Genomic DNA, 12,115 nt, shown 5'->3' with positions numbered 1-12,115 from the left:
AAGGAATAGTCACTGCACCTCTGTCTTTCTTTTTCAATGGAATTTTTAGACCTTGTAAAATAGCACTACACCTCTCGGTCAGGATAACTGGTTCAGTTTCAATGGACCGCTTCTTTGAGATAATGTCTTTCATGAACTTAGCATAGATCAGCATTTGTTCTAAAGCTTCAGAAAATGGGATGTTGATTTCTAACTTTCTGAACAATTCTAATTTTTTTTCAAAGTTCTTCTCATTAGCATCTTTCTTCTTTGCTCTAGCAGGATAGGGGAGAATAACCTTGGGTATTGGATCCTTCGATTTTTCTTTCTCCACCACCGGTGTTGTTACCTCTTCATTCTTTTTCTTATTTTCACAAATCTCCAACTCCACTTCTAATAATTCTTCCTCAACTACCTCTTTCTCAGCTTCTTCAATAGCTTTTCCTCTCCTTGTTACAACGGCCTTAGCACCTTGATTGTCTCTGGGGTTGATTACAGTAGAACTGAGTAGACCACCCGGTGCTTGCGCATTTGCCAATTGTTGTGCAATTTGACCCATTTGGACTTCCAGATTTTTGATAGAAGCTGTCGTATTCTTATGATTATTCCTTGTCTCGTCTTGAAACTGAATGTTGTGAGCTGCCATCTTCTCAATGGCTATTTCCCAATCTGCTTTCTTTGGAACATGTTGCTGTTGTTGCTGATATTGATTAGGATACTGGCTCTGGCCTTGCTGCTGCACGTTCCCTTTCTGATCTCTCCATGCAAAGTTTGGATGGTTCTTCCACCCCGGATTATAAGTGTTGGAGTAGGGATTGTTTTGCTTCAAAAATTTGATCTCTTCTATCTGTTGAGGTGTTGCAAAACAATGAACCGTGTTATGGGGTCCATTACATATTTCACAAGCATCATTTGGTGTTTGTTGCACCTGAGCCACCTTCTGAGCATTTATATTCAATGCTTTTAGCCTTTTTTCCACTTCTGCAGCTACAGCGTCTTCAATTTTTACCTGCTTATTTGTCTCAAGCTTCAAATCAATCAGTGCAGTTTTGCTCGAAACCCTATCATACAAATCCAGATGCTCATTTGAAGCAATAGCCTCAATTATCTTCTTCATGCCAGTGGCTGTTGAAAAGTTGGCTGAGCCACCAGCTGCTGAGTCGAGAATTTGTCTTGTCTGAATTCGCAAACCATTAACAAACATTTGCATTTGTTCTGTTTCGTCCATGTTATGAGTAGGACAAGCCACTAAGATCCGTTTGAATCTTTTGTAAGCATCTCCTAGTGACTCACCCTCCTTTTGCTTAAAATTCAGGATCTCGTATCTCTTCCTCAATGCGACAGATGCGGGAAAGTATTCTTGTAAGAACGCTCTCTCCATCTCTTCCCATGTGGTGATGCTACGAGCTGGTAGAGAGTAAAACCACTCTTCTGCTTCATCAGCAAGAGTAAAAGGAAACATGCGAAGTCTTATTGCTTCTTCGCTATGTCCAGGCATCTTAAGAGTAGTGCACATGGTGAGGAATCGTTGGAGATGCTTATTTGCATCTTCATTCACTCTACCAGCAAAGGACTTCCTTTCTAGTTGATTAATCGTGCTGGGATGTAGCTGAAACTGCTCAACATTCACCGGTTGGTTCACAATTGTCATACGCCCACCCGGATTGTTATTACCCCCATAATCACCAAGAAGTCTTTCAGGTCGTGGTGGATCGTCAGCCATGACTTCCTGAATTGATTCTGTTTCTGAATCCGAATTTGACTTTTCTGTGTGCACGGAAACAGTTTCCTCTTCCTCTTGATCTGGTCTCTCCAGTTTTTCTCGCTTAGCTTTTCTCAATCGAGCACGGAGAGTTCTTTCTGGTTCTGCGTCAAAAGAAAAATCCGCTGAGGCCTTACCTCGCATAAACAAGTTAGACAAAATTAGTAATGATAAAATCTAATAAATAATACAATTTTAATTGCTTGGCAATAAAATTTCAATTGATAATTGATCAATTTCGTATTTTTGGCAATCCCCGGCAACGGCGCCAAAAACTTGATCGGGAAAATAGCAAGTGTACTATGTTACCGATGTAGTTTTAATGGAATTTATCCCACAAGTATCGAATCACAAGGATTGCGTTAGAAATACGAAATAGTGACGATTATCAGTTGAACAAAAGTATTTAGTTGAATTTGTTTAGAATAACTTGTGCACAAGAACGAATTTAGAATTTAAAATTGACTTTCTATGAATTAAACAAATGTTAGGGATTGGTGTATAATGTGTAGGGTAAGTGATTTCTTTAGATAAATTCAACAGGTTCATATGCATCCATCACTGATTCTCAAGTTTACTTTTCCCTAATTCCTTAGTGAAAAAGACTTTAATCTCTACCCTAATCTTTACTTCCGTTCAAATTAGTGTGAAGATTAAGCAATTAGTTATCAAGAACTATTCTAGTTATTGTGAAGAAACCTTATACCTAAGTGAGATCTTCACAATATTATCATTCACCAAGCCTTTAACGTTACTTTCCAGCTTTTTACGTTAAATAAACTCATCCCTATGTTCCCAATGGCATAAGCAAACAAATGATTAAATGATAAAATTGATGCAAAAATATTCAAACGTTGAATTCAAAACAAAGAGATCAATATTCTTAAACCCTAACACATCATTGACACCTCCCTAACATTGGAGGATTTAGCCTCTCATATTGTAGAAAATAGACATGTTCAAGAAATTAGACATTACAATGAGTTTTCAAACGATGATCTTCAATGGTTGGTCACCTTGAATCTCCCCGTCGTGAATTCTCTTATTTCTTCAATCTTCTTCAGTGTAATCTTCTTTCCCAATTTTGCAAAAAGTCCTTTTCTCCTTCTCTTTCCTCAGTTTAAATAGTCTAGGTAAAATCCCCAAACCAAAATACCAACAATGCCCCTCCGGATCCAAAAAGCATAAGAAAACATAAAATATGGAATTCTATTCGCGCACTCTGCACGGGCCGTGCCAATCCTGCACAGGCCGTGCAGCTCCCAGATTTTCTTCAAAAATAATTCTGCTTTAGACCTTATTGCACGGGCCGTGCCAACCTGCACGGCCGGCCGTGCAAACTCCCTATTTTTTGTATGGAAGGGGAGCATCCATCCTGCACGGGCCGTGTGCTGCTGCACAGGCCGTGCGGGTCTTCATGCTTTTGTATTTTCCAGTCCTTTTTTATGTCTTCTCTCCTTTGGCACGTCCGTTGCCTCTTTGCTCAAGCTGCACATACACAAGACTACCGAAAACAAGCATCACGCATAGAGAACTCAAATTAAAAAGATACTAACACCAAAACAACTCACTTTACTACCTAACATTGCAACTAACACACTAATCAACGAAAAACAAAACAATGCGAAAAACACATAAACATACCATAACATTGTTACCGAATTGATCGACTTATCAACAAAAACAAGACTAAAATCTAATAGAAATGGTGACCGATCATGACTCGATGCATATGTATGTGGTACCAACTCAACAAAAGGTTCCTCGTTTGAACCGGGTCCTACATCGAACCCCGAGCCCCGCACCGAGCTCCAAGCCCCAACATCGAGCTTTGGACAAGTCACAAAATTCTACACTGAATCTGTGAAATCGTCTCTTTCACAACTACAACGACCTATGGTGCATTCCATACAAGTAAGTTCAATTCAACAACAACTACAATGTTTAAGGTCCACACCGACCGTAAACAACATGCATTGACAACAACATAATAATCCCGCACCGAATTTTTATTTCACGACTACAACAAAAGTGCATAATGAATCATCACGAAATCATCATAAAATATGCACAACTCAGATTTTGCACTACAATACAAGCAAAAGAACAAATTACGCAAGTTACAGATGCATGACGACCATGAACGTCATGACCATGACGCCCGTCATGGACATTCAAAATGTCAAAACATGTTTGATCGGAAAAATAGCAAGTGTACTATTTTGTCGATGTAGTAATAATAGGGAATTTTCCCAAATATCAATCTCAAGCACTGCGTAGTAATATCTAGTTTAAATTGTAATTCAATTAAACAAAAACTGAAGTTGGTTTGGGTTGGAATAAATCCTTACAATAATAAAAATAAGCTGAATGTAAAATTTGGCTTTTTCACAAATATGAGTATTATGCTAGGGTAAGGTGTGTGATTTTTCCCTGTAATAACCTTGAATTTAGATCTCCTCAACAAGTTCATACATTCAATTACCAAATCTTAGGTTTGTTTCCTCCTAAAATCTTAGAGGGAAACCTTTGGTCATTCATCCTAGTATCTAAGTCCTTAGAGAATTATGATGAAACCAAGCCTTTGTTTTATCAAGATTTATCTGGTAACTATAGAGTATCCCTAGTCCTAGGTGATATTTGCTATAGTCTAATCGTGTAAAAACCTTAACAATTACAGTCCAACTAATTGTTAATCGTAGAACAATACTTATTTGTCCGATAAAGAAAGCATTAAAAATATTGCACAATTGAATTGAATAACAAAACATAAAATTGAGGGAATTAGGAATTCAAAGTCATTACACGATCAAATCAGGGATACCCCCTAGCAATTGGGGGTTTAGCCGCTCATAATATTTAAAGAAAATTCAATATGAAAATTAGACATTACAAGATAATTGGATTCCTTTAATCTTCAATCGCGATTGCTCTTGAAGAATCTCTGTTCTTCCAATCCTTTGAAAGCACCAATCTTAATCGTAGCGTTCTTTTGTCGTGAAAAAAGGTCCCTTTCTCCTCTCCAAAAAGTAGTATAAATAGTCTGATCGCTTAATAGTTGTAGCAAATACCCAAAATACCCTCCAGAATTACAAAGATATATAAATCCTAGAAAATCAGAAAATGCAGCGTCCAAGCCAACACGGACCGTGTCTGGAAACACGGTCGGTCGTGTTGGCTCCCTGTTTCTCAATTCGCATTTCCCAAGTGCCAGACTTGCTGACACGGGCACCCGTGTCAGCCCCTAGTTTCTCTTCTCAAACTCCAATTTCAACCTTCTCCTGACACAGGCCGTGTCAGGTGACATGGGTGGCTGTGTCAGGACCACTGTATCCTTCAAAAATGCTTTTCTACGAGTCCAGAACGCCTGACTTCCTTGCACGAGTCCTTTGAGATTTTTGCTTGAATCTGAAAACATATAGAACTACCAAGAAAACGCATAAAATGCAATAAAAAGACATAAACTATTAATAACAACAAGGCGAGAATGGAAATGTGAAAAGTAAACTTAACTTGAAAAACAATAAAAAGATGAAATAAAGTGTTACCGATTTCGCGGATTCATGCTGAATAAGTGACAGAAAACTAGTAGAGTTGGTGACCGATCACAACCCCAAACTTATCTCATTGCTTGTCCTCAAGTAATGCTCGGGACAATAGGAAGGTCACTCCCAAATTATTCCAAATCATCTTACCATAGTACTGTCGTGATCTTTCGCTACTCTCTTTCCATTTTTCTTTCAATGTTTCCTTCTTCCCCGACTTTTGACGTTCCGCCACACTTCCACATCGAAGTACCACTTTACATATCAGATTTTCACACTCTCACCAAATCTCTCCGGGTTAAAGTGTTTACACTCAATAATCATAGCATGCAAAGTCAACTCATAAGTTTAAATAACATCTATTTTCATCTCAAACACACACCACACACACTTTTTGAGGGCTTTTACGGTTGTAACGGGGCTTAGGGACAAGGTGGGAGAAACAAACAAAAGGGAAAAACGAGTGGTTTTTGGCTCAGAGTCTGTGTTGTCACTCTTATCGCTGTGTTCTTTGCACTGTTCACAATCAAGAGTTTTGGACACCGTTCTATTAGGATTCTTTAGTTTTTACTCAAGTGTTTCTTTGAGCTTGCTTTTCGAATTTTTCAAACTAAATCCTCCTCTAGGTAAGTGCTTTATTCTATTTATCATTTTTTTCTTCCATTTTTTTTTAATCTTTTCAACTTTTTTTTTATTATTTATTTTTTTCGATTGCACTTACCTAGTTCTTACAGGTGTCTCAACCCCAAACATAGAATTTTTTCACAGATCAAAAATCCACAACACTTATCTGAGCAAGTTGAAAGAGTGTTTGGGCTCATGGTTAATTAATGCGGTTAATAAACAAACAAAAGGGTTACATGGCTCGAGAAGGGTGAACGAAGGATGACATCGAATGGTTGGTTGGAAAGGCTCGGGGTTAAAACAAACAAGTGCCGCAGTGTGTATATGTGTGCTTTGAAATTCCAACATCTAATTACGTAAACTAAGAGTGACTGAAGACATACCTGAAGAACTCTCATAATGATATAATGTTTGGATTTTTATGATCCTCACCATGTTTGGTATAGTTTACAGGCTCCAAGATGCCTCTAGTGTGATGTAGCTTCATCTTCGTCTCGGGTGCAAAGTATTCCCGTATTAGTCCAGTGTCGGAAAGTCGCGTCTGATCATCCACTTCAGCAGTACCAACTTTCAGGGGTTTCTTGGAAAGTAAGTATGGGTTGTGTCTTTTCATCCACTAACTACAAGCCTCATCATTCATCCGGCATAAATACCCTCGATCTGTAACATGCGAAATACAAAACACACCTAATTAAAGTGACAATAAATGGACCAAAAATGAAATAATAGAAATAAAAATAGTGAAAGTAATAACCCCCCCCCCCCCCCCCCTCCCCCACACACACACACTTGAACCAAACATTGACCATAATGTTTAAGTCCAAGATAGAGAGGGGACTCACAAAGCCTCATTGCGGAGGAGGAAATTGCAACATTAAATATTGCATCAGTGCATGCATTTCATCCATCATCGTTCCCTGACGAGCCTGCTCCACCCCTTGACGTGCCTGCTCCGCTCGTAGGTCATCAATCTCGGTCTGTATCCACATCCATTGGTCTGAGGTCATAGATGATGACCCGATACCTGTATGACTGGTCTCCTCGTGTGGAGGGACAAACTGATCGTGCTCCTGTGCATCCTCCTCATGCTGGTCACCTGCAACAAAAGTCTTAGCATTATGCTCATCCATATCATCGTGGACAACACTCTCGTATAACCAGTTAGCAGTTTCAATAATGCATATCCTAGCAGGGTCAGGAATTGCCATAATAAACTGGTTAGAACTCATCACAACGTAATAATCGGAAACTTGAGAAATCATACCTTGTTGAACTAGAGCATTCATGTACAACTTAGTCTTACCGGAAATCGGTGTCTCATTCAGGGCATCAGGGTCGTAGCCAAAATGGTTTGCTATCTGTGTAATTATACCCCCAACAGAGATTCCGCCCTGAGCAGCTCGTCCAACTCTACCTAGGTAGTCAGCTGCAAAGGCAGCAACACTCACAACAACCCTGTTCTCCACGGCAAAAAGAAATAACAGCTCCCTTTGGGTAGCTACCCCAGTATTATCACCCCTACCAAAGAGTGTGAAAGCTAACATCTTTTGAGCGTCGCAGAAACAGGGATTCTGAATCCCCGATGCCTTAGCACCCTTTGCCACATAATTAGATCGACCTGTGATGGCTGACCAGAAAGCCTTAGCATCAAAATTATCTAGAACAACTCCAGGACCATAAAGGGGTAATCGGAGAATACCGCCTAACTGCTCAACCGTCAACTCTTGATCAACGTTATACAACCTGAACTGCATAGTACCAAAATAATACATTGTGGTCCCTGTCCACTCTTTCTTTAATTTAAACTCAATTATGCAAAAAAATCCAGGGTTATGCGCTCAAAAGTTGGCGCTTCACAATGCATAAATTCTAACATGCCTAGCACATGAAACATTCGATCTATTTATTCAGGCAAACCCAATTGAGATAGAGTGTCAGAGCATAAATACCTTGTTGGCGTGATCTTACGCTTAACATGAGATGAATAACGCCTCTCATGCTCGGGGTTGTCAAAGATTATGTTGTAAGCATTGGGGTGGCGAATGGTTCTCTTCATATGCCTCGACGGCTCAACATCTGCTTGCTTTCCCTTAACAATTCGCCTTGGAGGCATATTTGGTACCTGAAAAAAAAAGCGAAAATAAATTATGGAGTTAGTAGAAAAGATTACCGGTATGTTGTAGAGGGCAGAAAATGGATCAACTTTTGTGAAAGGAGTACGTGGTTTGGGTGGTTTAAGATGATAAAGGTTGGAGCTTTTAATGGTGGTGGCTATGGAGTTTTTGAGAGAAAGAGAAGGAAGAAGGAGAGTTAGGTGGAAAAGAGAGAGAAAGTGGGTGAAAGCTTTGATTATTAGAAGTAAATAGGAGTTAAGAGGTAATAAGTGGGGTTAAACTCGGGTGGGGTCCACACAAGGGGAAGACAAAGCAAAAACAAATTCTGACCATGCGCTCCCTAACACGATCTGTGTCTCGTGACACGGACGGACGTGTCAAGCTTCTAGTTCACCATAAATTTTCTTACTTCAGTAGGGTTGACACGGGTCGTGTTAGCTGACACGGGCATCCATGTCAACTGACACGGGTGTCCGTGTCAACTGACACGGGTGTCCGTGTCAGCCTACTGGAAAACCCAAAATTTCTTCTTTTAAGCGCATCCTGACACAGGTCGTGTCAGCGATACGGGTGGCCGTGTCAGGCCCTTGTTTTTCACGCTTTTGTCATTTTTCTCAACCTTTTTCTCCTTTTTCTCTTGGCATACTGAATTCCGCTGATTGAGTTCAAACGTCTCCTATCTTCTTAAGGGATCACTATGTGAGCCTACAAGAAACTAAAACACCCCAAAACAATGGAAATTGTTAGAAATAAAAATTGTGGGTTGCCTCCCACAAAGCGCTTCGTTTAACGTCGCATGGCTCGACGGTCGTCCATCTTATCTTGTAAGACGAACATTGTCTATCAACTCGCTCTCTAGTCCTTTGGAATAATGCTTCAATCTTTGTCCGTTCACTTTAAATGTGTCCCCGTTAGTTTAATTTTTCAGTTCTATTTCTCCATGGGGAAATACTTTGTGAACCAAAAACGGACTGGGCCATATGGACTTCAATTTTCTAGGAAAAAGTTTAAACCTGGAATTAAACAATAACACCAACTGTCCCTTCATAAATTCCTTTCTCAGGATCTTCTGATCACGCCACTTTTTTGTTTGCTCTTTATAAAGTTTGGCATTCTCATAAGCCTGATTCCTAAATTCTTCTAGCTCATGGAGTTGAAGAATTTGGGATTCACCAGCTTTGACAAGATCATAATTCAGGAATTTGGAAGCCCAAAATGATTTATGCTCTAACTCGAGCGGCAACTGACAAGCTTTACCATACACTAACTGATAGGGGACATACATATAGGAGTTTTGAATGCTATTATATATGCCCACAATGCATCTTCCAGCTTCACTGTCCAGTCTTTTTGAGACGTACAAACAGTCTTCTCAAGGATTTGCTTTATCTGCCTCTTAGACACTTCAACCTGGCCACTCGTTTGAGTATGATACGGGGTGCAAATCTTGTGCTTAACATTGTACTTCTTTAGTAGATTTTCTACCAACTTGTTTAAGAAATGGGTACCTTCATCACTGATGAGTGCTCTCGGTACTCTAAACCTTGAGAAAATATTGTTTTTCAGGAAATTCACTACCACTCTGGAATCATTAGTGGGTAATGTTACCGCTTCCACACACTTTGACACATAATCCACTGCTACCAAGATGTAATTCTTTCCAAATGAAGGTGGAAATGATCCTATGAAGTCTATTCCCCACACGTCAAACAATTCCACCTCTAGCATAGCGTTCTACGACATTTGATTCCTCTTAGAAATATTTCCTGTTCTTTGACATCTGTTGCACTCCTTGACCATGTCTTGGGCATCTTTGAACAATGTAGGCTAGTATAAACCCGACTTGTGGACTTTAGCTATGGTTCTGTCACCACTAAAGTGTCCTCCATAGTCAGAGTCATGACAAGCTCTAAGAACATCCCTTTGTTCCTCCTCTGGGACACATCTTCTGACCAATCCATCTACTCCTCTCTTGTACAGGAATGGGCCATCCCACAAGTAGAACCTGAAATCATGTAAAAACCTTTTCTTCTTGTTAGAATCAAAATCGTTAGGGATTACACCACCTACCAGATAACTCGCGTAGTCTGTGAACCAAGGGATACTAATAACAGCGAGGATATGTTCGTCAGCAAACTCATCCTTTATTAGTCTCTTGTCTTCCCTCTCTTCAATTGGAGACATTCGAGACAAGTGACCAGCAACGGTGTTTTCACATCCCCTTTTGTCCCTAATTTCTACATCAAACTCTTGGAGGAGCAAGATCCATCTCAGAAGCCTCGAATTAGAATCCTGTTTAGCAAATAAATATTTCAAAGCAGCATGGTCAGTATAAACAACCACCTTAGATCCTAACAAGTATTGTCGGAATTTATCAAAGGCATAAATCACTGCTAACAACTCCTTCTTGGTAGTTGCATAGTTCATCTGAGCAGGGTTCAGCACATGACTAGCATAGTAAATAACATGTAACAGCTTCTCTCTCTGCTATCCTAAAACTGTCCCCACAGCAATATCACTAGCATCACACATGATCTCAAACGAGAGAGACCAATATGGGGCAATCACAATGGGTGTCGACACTAGTTTGTTTTTTAATGTCTCAAAAGCTTCGACACACTCTTTATCGAACACAAAAGCCTTATCCTTAACCAAAGGGTGGTTAGAGATTTAGCTATCTTAGAGAAATCTCTTATGAACCTGCGGTAAAAACTTGCATGTCCTAAGAAACTCCATATACCTTTTTTTGTTTACCGGAGGAGGAAGTTTTGATATCACCTCAACTTTTGCTTGGTCAACTTCAATTCCCTTGTAGTAAATTTTGTGAACCAAAACTATACCTTTGCGCACCATGAAATGGCATTTCTCCCAGTTTAGAATCAAATTAGTTTGTTGGCACCTGTCTAAAACAAGATAGAGGATAGTCAAAGAATTATCAAAAGAAGAACCAAAGACAGAAAAATCATCCATGAACACTTTCATATGCTTTTCAAGCATGTCAACAAAAATGGAAGTCATGCATGTTTGGAAGGTGGCTGGTGCATTACACAGCCCGAATGGAATTCTTATGTAAGAAAACACACCATAGGTACATGTGAATGTTGTCTTCTCTTGATCTTCCAGAGCAACCGCAATCTGATTATACCTGAAGTATCCATCTAGAAAATAGTAGTAATCATAACCAGATAGCCTTTCCAACATTTGATCAATGAATGGCGAAGGGAAGTGGTCTTTCCTTGTCGCTATGTTTAACCTCCTGTAGTCAATACATACTCGCCAACCTGTAACTGTCCTTGTAGGAACTAGCTCATTCTTCTCATTTCTGACGATAATGGTGCCCCCCTTTTTGCGTACCACATGCACCGGACTCACCCATGAGCTGCTAGATATAGGATAGACCAGACCAGCATCTAACAACTTCACCACTTATTTTTGAACCACTTCTTTCCTTGCTGGGTTAAGTCTCCTTTGGGGCTGGACCACTGGTTTGTGATCATCTTCCATGAGAATTTTATGCATGCACACCGTAGGGATAATACCTTTTAAATCCTCAATTGCCCATCCTATAGCATTCTTGTATTTTTTTAGGACTTGGATGAGTTTCTATTCTTGGATACTCTTGAGGCTTGAATTTATTATAGGTGGGCATTTACCTTCGATATCGAGGAAGACATATTTGAGATTCTTGGGAAGTTGTTTCAACTCCGTCCCTTTTTTGGACCCTTTATTCTCTTCTGATGAGTGAGGTTGCCTTAGATCTTCCCATCGGTGTGGTCGAGATCCTTTCCAAGGAGGTTGTGCTTCCATCATGGCTAGCACTTCTGATTCTTTGTTGTCAACTTCTTTATCACTTTCAAAAATGGACAAGCTCAACACTCTTCCCAAAGGTAACTGCGGTGCATTCAAAGGACTATCATCTGCAATCACTTGATCTATAACATCTATTGTATGACTAGTGTCAATATCATCTTTGTATTTCATGGTGTTTCGAACATCAATTTTTAATTCCTCATCATAGACCTTCAAAGTCATAGTACCTTCCTTTGTTTTTATCAAACACCTTTCGGTCTCTAAAAAGGGTCTCCCAAGAA

The sequence above is a fragment of the Lathyrus oleraceus genome, chromosome 5 (genome assembly GCF_024323335.1).
Source record: "Lathyrus oleraceus cultivar Zhongwan6 chromosome 5, CAAS_Psat_ZW6_1.0, whole genome shotgun sequence".
Classification (NCBI taxonomy): Eukaryota; Viridiplantae; Streptophyta; class Magnoliopsida; order Fabales; family Fabaceae; genus Lathyrus; species Lathyrus oleraceus.
This window is presented reverse-complemented; position numbering follows the sequence as displayed.